Here is an 8,547-nt window from a genome sequence, read left to right as displayed (position 1 = left end):
AAGAAGTGTTGGAATGTGTTTGCTTTGGCAGAATTTCAGAATGAATGCACACCAATATTTAGATATCTACGCTGAGGGCTGATTCACACAATACAGTACTGTACTGTATTTCGGGTGTATAGCTAAGATGTCTGAAGCTAGGGACAGGGAAGCTGTAGTCCTGCAAATGTTACTGGACAACAACCCCCATGATTCCCAACCACTGGCCACAAGTCCCCCACACTTGCTTTAAGCATACATCTAAAAAAGGAAAATTGAAACACTACATGTCAGCAGTGTACAAATTTATCATACAGGTACATGAATCACAGAGCTAACATTGGCTGCAAGTGCTGTTTTGGGCACGCTCAGTGGCAAACCTGGTTTTCTGCTGCATAATGTGTGAAACACCCTGTTTTTACTTTCATCACGGATCACAAAGTAGAGCAGAGTGATGGATGTTTTGCAGGGAAGAAGTAGTAACCTCTTGACTCCCTTTCTGGCATAAGTTGTCTATGCATTGTGCTTCAAATACTTCACATTGATTTCAGTGAAATATACACACCTATGGAATATTTATATAGCAATTATGGACATGGATTGTGGTTGCTTTTCTGCCAAACCCCCCAACGACATGGCAATAATACCGCTCAGCATTTGACTAAATGATGACTTGTATACATAGCTGAGCTGTACACAGCTGAGAGCCAAAAATAGAATTATGCCTCCATTCTCAGGCTCATTTGTCAAACGTCAATACAACAATGGAGCTCCTATTCAAGACTAAAATATCTACAACTATTAACTTGTTAATAAGTGGAATAAACACTTATAATGTTGCTTTGGGGAGCAAAAATGAAAGAAAGACAGTTGTGTAGGCTGTTTGTTATAATGTAGGAATAAATGTACATAATCACTTGTGCTTGATCACTAAAATATCTCTGCATCCCATGAACACAAACATGAGTCATGTACATCTCTGCAAAGTAACTGGGATCACAATGTGTACTTTTAGGAAAGCAGATCCTATTATTTACTGCATGAGATTTTGGCACCGCATAGCAAGCAGTTGTCGTGATTTTGATACTGTTGTATTCCTGCAGCTTTGCTGGGAGGATAGATTGCTCCAATAATTCTCTTCCTTTTCCTTCCCTCCGCTGAACCCGATGGCTCATCTAACAGTAGCTATTTAGTGTGATAATGGCGTTTGACAGATTGGATACAAACACCATTGTCACACTCCACAGCTCCAGCAGGAAAGAGGCACTGAGGAGGGGGGAAGAGGTGCAGCTCTAGATTTCCGAAATTATAACCACAGGTACCTACAATAAAACAGAGAAAGGGAATACGTTTAAAGAGGTAAACATGAGAAATACTGTAGGTAGAAATCATTTCCATTGTGAATGCAAGCTGTTTGCCAACCTAGACTGTCAACAGTTCATAAACCAATTGACTCCAACCTATAAATGTGGTTTGGCTGGAACCAATTTAGCCATGCTGAGCCCAGCCCAGTAGCTCATGGTAAATGAAGCAGAAGGAGACTCTAGAATCCTGGTCAATAGGCTGTCTGGCCCATTCACTTTTCCTAAAATATTTTTTAATGACATTTTAGTTGTAAACTAAAATAGCCACAGTTTACTCATTAAATTACAGCTATTGCTGAAGTCAGAGTAATAGAACTTGCAATGGAAGAAACAACCAACCCCGCACTATAATTTCCCATTATATCAGCCTAATTATAACATATCATGCTTCAGAAAGAGATAATATTCCAACTGGGCAATAGAAAGAAAATGCTGCAGTGTGGACTGCTCTTGTCTTTCTTTTGCTCTGGCACCAGGCTTCCTCAACGTCGGCCCTCCAGATGTTTTTGGCCTACAACTCCCATAATCCCTAGCTAGCAGGGCCAGTGGTCAGGGATGATGGGAATCATAGTCTCAAAACATCTGGAGGGCCGAGGTTGAGGAAGCCTGCTCTAGATCTCAAGCTGATTACCCAGGATTTATCTCCCTGGTTTAGATCCCATACATGTTGCTCATGTCCCTTAGGGCAACATTCACCCCTGCCCTCTCTCTTGCCTTTGACGGGTTGTCCTTTAATGAGAGATGTGGGGGGCTGAACCAGTGATACTTTGAAAGCACTTTGAAGAAAATATCATTAAATTCCCAGCTCCCAAACAGCTGTAGGTTGAGTGAAGATTTAGGAGAGCACAAATCTCGCATGTGTATGAATGTCAAATACTGTTGTTGTTGTTGTTGTTGTTGTTGTTGTTTTGTTTTAAACCACCCAGATGGGTAGGTCAGCCTTTCTCAACCTTGAGTCCCCAGATGATGTTGGACTACAACTCCCATCATCCCTAGCTAGCAGGACCAGTGGTCAGGGATGGTGGGAGTTATAGTCCAACAACATCTGGGGACCCAAGGTTGAGAAAGGCTGGGGTAGGTAATGGGACAGATCCAGAACTGGGGCTAAGCATGATGAGTCAGGTACTGAGATGGGAGAGAAATGTGAACCTTAGTGATTCCTGAAACAATATGTCAACTGAAATGCCACTTCCCTTCGGGATTTGCTCTTTTCCGAATTATGTGATGCAGTTTTCCAACCATATAATGTCTACCAGCCATTCAAGTGATGCAATTGGTGACCTTGACCCAACAGGACCTTACTGGTCAGAGCAACACACTATTAGCTGATTTAAAACCCTACATCGGGCACCAGCCTGATCCGAAGTTTTCCTTAGTTCAACATAGCGTGGCAGAAACACAGTTGGCACTCAGGCCTGGATTATTTCACATGCACCTCTGCCCTAAGCTGTGGCATTAAGTTGAGTGTATAGCATCGTTTGTGGCATCACACCCTGAAAACCCAACTGGTGCGGCAAACTGGTTGCACCTAAAGTATATAGAATTTTGGCTCCATGATAGGGTACCCCTATTCATTCCCTTGCCACCATTTTGGGGGAAGAGGCAAGGCAAAATACTGTGCATTACCATGTGGCATACAAATATCATATTTCATGTTACCTGGAAGAGAACTTGCCTTTTTCTCGAATGTAAAGGAATTGCTTGCTTGTTGAACTCTTGAGTCTTAATACCAAAGTGGGTTACGATCCATAAAATTGCAGATGCATTGTGCGGGGGGGGGGGGTTCCTCTTGACACGGCTTTGTGGCGAAGTCAAGCCTTGGTTCTTGACGCACGCTGTTGCAAATAGGAAAAGAAAAGGAAGTCGGAAGATTGGAGGTAAGTATTCCAGGGTCAGAACTCACCCCCTTTCTCCTTCACCCCCACCAGAATCGTGTTTCACTCTTGATTTCAAAAGCCCCTTTGAAGAGAAAGAGAGAAAGATTTAACTAACTTGATTAAAGTGGCACTGTGGGTGTAAGGCTATTTTGTAAAAATGATTAGTTTTCAGAAGGAACAGGCATTTCATTTTCCTAAGTGCCCATTTTTTGTTCCTCCCCTAATGAAGGAAAACAATAAAAAGAGAGGTGTTTGTCAACCTTCGAGAAATGAAATGGAAAAGCTTGTCAAGGTGAGAAACTTGCTGGGGAAAGTGAAAGCCAATTTTCCCTTATTACTCTATACAGCAAGTTTGGCCTGCAGAATTCCATGGCGGGAAGGGGGCGGCTTTTTCTGGTTTTTGTTGGAATGCTTCTGAAACAAAGATACTTGGGAGCAGACTCATGATTCTTTGCAATCTGGACAACCTTTGCGTTACAAACACGAGCAAGGGTTCAGCTCCAACAACACATTTTCCTCTTTGTGGAACTGGGTGGGGGGAACTTTTGCCAACACACAACCAATATAGTATGTACGGGGGGAAAGTCAGAATCAACGGTCTGGGGGTGAATCTGTAGCTTGAGGGTAGAGAGGAGATACATGCAGAAGACCCTTTGGTAAACCTGGTTAAAAAAAATAATGATCACATAGCTAATGACCTGGAGGGCCCCTGCCTGTCAGGGAAGGCAATACTGGGTTCAGTGAACAAATAGCCTGAATTGGTGCAAGGTGGCTTCTTCCTACGATCTATCCTCCATGTATGTTGATAACACTGGATGTAATTGACTGGCATGTGGGCCCACGGAACTGCATCCAAAACTGAAGCCAGACATGATAGCATTGATAAGCATTGTGTTGCCTGAGAAGGACAAGATGGCACCCTCATTCCATTTATGGAACCAGAATAGACTGGCCATGGAATTTTACTTCAACTCTGGCGATGGGGTAACTGAGGGCTAACTTAAGAGGGCACAGGGTAGGCCGCATGAATGTAAACATCTCTCTGCTGCTCTCCCACACCTTCAACATCTGCCACCTGAGGCAGCCACCTCACTCCTGCCTAACAGTAGGGCTGGCCCTGAGAGCCAGACCATAACCATTCTGTTGCTTCCCCTTGCCACTATCATGGCCGTCTTTAGCAGATGTGGCACCGGGGTGCAAATATCCACCCAGCGCCCCCAAATTACCATGGATAGTGGGGGCGGGGCAAAGCCGTGCACTGCCAGCCATTGGGGGGGGCGCAACTCTCCCCCATGCCGCTACGGGAGAGCAATCCCCACAGAGGTTTGAAAGGGAGGCTGTGCCCCGTCAACCATATGGCTGGCAGGTATGCAGCTTCCTTCCCAAGCTTCCGCGAGAGGAGAGAGATCGCCACAGAGGCTTGGGAGGCAAGCTGTACGCCCGCCAGCCTTATGCTTGGCGGGGTGCAGCTGGCAGGCGTGCAGGGAAAGGGGAGGCCATCGGCAAAGCCACGCAGCTCCCCCACTCACTGGGGCGCCCCTGAGAGGCCGGCGCCCTGGCGCGGCGCACCACTAAGCCCTATGTGAAGGACGGCTCTGGCCACTATCTACCTCAGATCAGACATTTTTTCTCTCTGCTTGTATGTACTGGAACCAGGCTGAGAGTAATGCGCCTGCTTCAAAGGAAGAGAAAGAAGAAGGAACAATAAGTGTGGCTGTCTCCATCGTGGCTAGTTTTAGCCCCAATGTTGACTTCCCCAGCTTGCTGTGTAGACAGCCACACCACAGATGGTAAACGTATTTATGTAAGTCACAGAAAGGCCGCTGCAGCCGCAGCATAGAGCAATGTCTGCTGAAGAGGCAGCACATCAGGCCTCAAGGGAGCGTGACACAGCCATCGCTACCACTGCGGCAGCAGGCAATGCATCCTTTGGAGGAATGCTGCCCCTGTGGATCCCGCCACCCAAGGCAGTCGCCTCAGCTTGCCTCATGGGTGGGCAAGCCATGGCTCTGCCTCCATAGCTGGAGGCAGTTGGATATCTGTTGTTGCAAACTGCAGGAATCCTGCTTGTGCTTTCCCACAGACATCTGGTTGGCTGGCCACCATCAGAACAGGGCGCTGGACTAGATGGGCTGTTGGCCTGATCCAGTGGGCTCTTCTTATGTTCTTAAGTGGAAAAGCTTCCCTCTGGCCTTGTTCTCTGCTGCTCAGAGTTGCAGTCTGGAGAGCCTGGCCTTGCATTGACTTCCCCCTGCTAAGCTTTCTGTCTGCGCAGTCACCTAAATGTGCACCCAACCACAAACCTTCTATTTCATTAAGGGACTATTGTTGTCATGCAAATCGGTGCTTTTCAAAGTATGAGGTGGCAGGTTAGCAATTCCCCAGCCCCAATGTGCCAGGGACAGGTACCATATGTGGTCCTTGAAGCATCCCACCCAACCTGGGTTATGATGGAATCACCACGGTCCAGCAGCCAATGGCACACGGAGAGGCACCTGTCTGTGAACCACCACTTTGAGTAGCAATGATGTAAATCATGGTTCACCTTATGAAGGAACAATTATTGTTGTAATGACTTAAAAAAAAAAAAACCAACGAGGCATTGTGGAGAATATATTAAAATACAGGCCCAGCCCAATGGGCTTGCAACCTAATTTAGACAGAAATAAAATAAAATAAAAAACTAAGCATTGGAAGAGAAGGCATATTATCTCACAGGAAGTAGAACCATAGAGTTGGAAGGGACACCAAGAGTCATCTAGCTCAACCCCCACAATGCAAGAATCTAAACATGCAGTCCTCCATCCAACTTGATGGGACCCTGCTTAGCTTTGCAAATGTGTGAGCAGTTTTACTGCTGAACCACTAACAGTGTGCCTTATACAGAACCAGTGGCTCTCCTGGGTTTTAGGGAGGGTTCCCCCCCCAGCCCCCCCCCCACGATAGCTGTAATAAATTAGTCTTGAGGCATTTTTTTTTAAAGTGGAAGATAAGCGGTTTGATGAATATCAGTGAGTATAAAGAGTTCCACAGAAAATGATAAAGGATAGGGAAAGGTCGAGGGCATGGAACAGAAGAAAAGCTTTAACTAGCTTTAACTAGGGACAATGAACCAGAGGAATGCACAGGTAGAGGAGGCAATTATAGTAGAACCAGAGATGAGAGATAAACTGGAGAATGAATACAGCTGAACGGAAAGGACAATATAAAACCTGACATACTAAAAGGAAAAGGTAAATAGTGAAGTGGGATCAAAATTAGAGCAACATGACTGAATTTAGACATGTGCCTCTCCTCCAGATGTGAAAGGCAACCCAGAGCAGAGACACACTAGATTTCATGTTAAATCCCCAATGGGATAGCGAGGCTTTCTGAGTATCTGGTGTGGCCTGAATCCAGAATCCCCGTCAAGTGATGGGGGGTTCTGCAGAAACAATTCCTTGACAGCCAAATCTAAGCGGAAATATATTTTTCCAGAGATTTTCCTAAGGCTTCATCTGCACCATACATTTAAAGCAGTATCATACCACTTTAAACAGTCCTGGCTTTCCCCAAAGAATCCTGGGAACTGTAGTCTGCCAAATGGTGATTTGGTTGAGGACCGTATTCCATGAACAGAGCTACAATTCTGAAGAGTGCTTTAACAAACAATCTCTCTTCTCAGGGAACTCTGGTGAGGCCTGAGAAACAAATGCTTGGAAACCATTGCAGAGAGGCCATTCAGCATTTTCACAGGTAAGCACTGTTGTCAAGTGAGCTAGAGTAGAGCTCCAGTTTGCACTAGTAAACAACGCTCACACTGGGAAAACACAGTCCCTGTAAATCTGGTAAAAGTGGGAGGTATGAAAGAGTGAGTTATCTTGAGGGCAAACTAAACGTTTGCTTAAAGGCACAGGATGCATTTAATTTTATTTCTTTATTTAATGCATTTATATCCTGCTTTTCACTGTGAAAATTCCTTGGTAGCACTAAGAAAGCTATTTTGCCATTGAAAATATTTTTGCTTGTGCAATGGAACATTTCCCCACTCTCCTCCTCCTCCTCCTCCTCCAGGCACCCTAAATCTGTTCTAGAGTTTCCCCTCAACCCTCCGCAGCAGATCCAGGTAGAGTTCAGGTCACGCACAGAGGCAGAAGAGGAAGTAAAGTCCCACTGTGAAAGTGGAAATCTTTGCTCGGTGACGGGATGCATTAACAGGATACTGTACTATGGGAAGAATTCAATGCAGCGCTAAGGAGATTGCTCTACCGGTGCAAGAATTTCTGCTTGCCTGATAGAATTAGCTCACCTCTCTTCCAGACGCATGCTATTCTAGGGTTTTCCCCCAACCCAACTTGGAGGGATACAGAGAGAAGGGGGGCAGGGAGCCCAGTTGCACTAGCAGAAATCCTTGCACAGGCTTCTGCTACTGGGACCGATTAGCTGAGTCTGACCCTAAATGTCTCAAAGTAATAATAATAATAATAATAATAATAATAATAATAATAATAATAATAATTTAAGTACTTCGTATGGGTAGATGATTCTTATGAAGAAGTAAGTGAGTGAGAAATGGTAGCTTGCATTCCCACCCACCCCCACCTTGACTGGATTGCCCCCACTCCTTGTCCACACAGATAGGAAGGAGCCTTAGAAAAAGCCCCATTAGCACCAATGGAGACTCCCTTCCAAGTCATGTTGCGTGTGGTGTGCGAGAGAGAACTAATCTCCAGTCCACTCATGGTAGAGTGACAAGATAAGTCTCCACTTCCCATGTGTAAGAATCACCCCTCTGCACCTATAAGCAATTAAAGATGAATGAGCAAAATTCATCAAACGTCTAGTTTGAGAGGTGAAAAAATGGACCAGCAATGTGGCAAGCCTAATTGGGGTGGGTGGGTGAGGGAGAGCTCAACTTCCACCCTCCCCACAGCGTTATCAAGGACTTGTCATAGTATAGCAATTACTCAGAGGGAAACAGAAAACGAACAGCAGAGAAATATTGGTTCCTAGGGCTTGTCATTCTTTCCACACCTCATGGTTATTAGCCGTGGAGGTGACAAGACGGCTGCTTGCTAGCAGAAGGGAGGAGAGGGCTGCTGAGGCCTGCTGGTAGCCCCATGGCAACAAGTGCCCCCTACGTCCCCCTGGCATCCCCTTTGGTGGATTTCATGGTTGAAGGATGGCGTGGGAGCGGCGTGAAAGCAATTGCTGAACCCGGCAAAGGAAAATATCAGCGAGGAACAATTGCGTAGCTGACTGCGCTCCATGCAGGGGAAAGGATTTGAAGAAAGCTGTTGTCGTTTATATAAATCTAATATACTCTCTGATAAAAATCCAATCATGCT

At 45.5% G+C, this 8,547-nt stretch overlaps 1 long non-coding RNA gene across 1 annotated transcript; it reads right to left on the bottom strand.

The window, feature by feature from the left end:
• Positions 1-269: 269 nt before the first annotated feature.
• LOC117055224 lies at positions 270-3,113 on the bottom strand. The gene is made up of 2 exons (XR_004427587.1): positions 3,003-3,113; positions 270-1,301 (listed from the first exon to the last, which is right to left on the bottom strand). It is a non-coding gene; the product is annotated as an uncharacterized LOC117055224 (long non-coding RNA).
• Positions 3,114-8,547: the final 5,434 nt, after the last annotated feature.

This window comes from Lacerta agilis, chromosome 11 (assembly GCF_009819535.1).
Source record: "Lacerta agilis isolate rLacAgi1 chromosome 11, rLacAgi1.pri, whole genome shotgun sequence".
Lineage (NCBI taxonomy): Eukaryota > Metazoa > Chordata > Lepidosauria > Squamata > Lacertidae > Lacerta > Lacerta agilis.
This window is presented reverse-complemented; position numbering and strand designations above follow the sequence as displayed.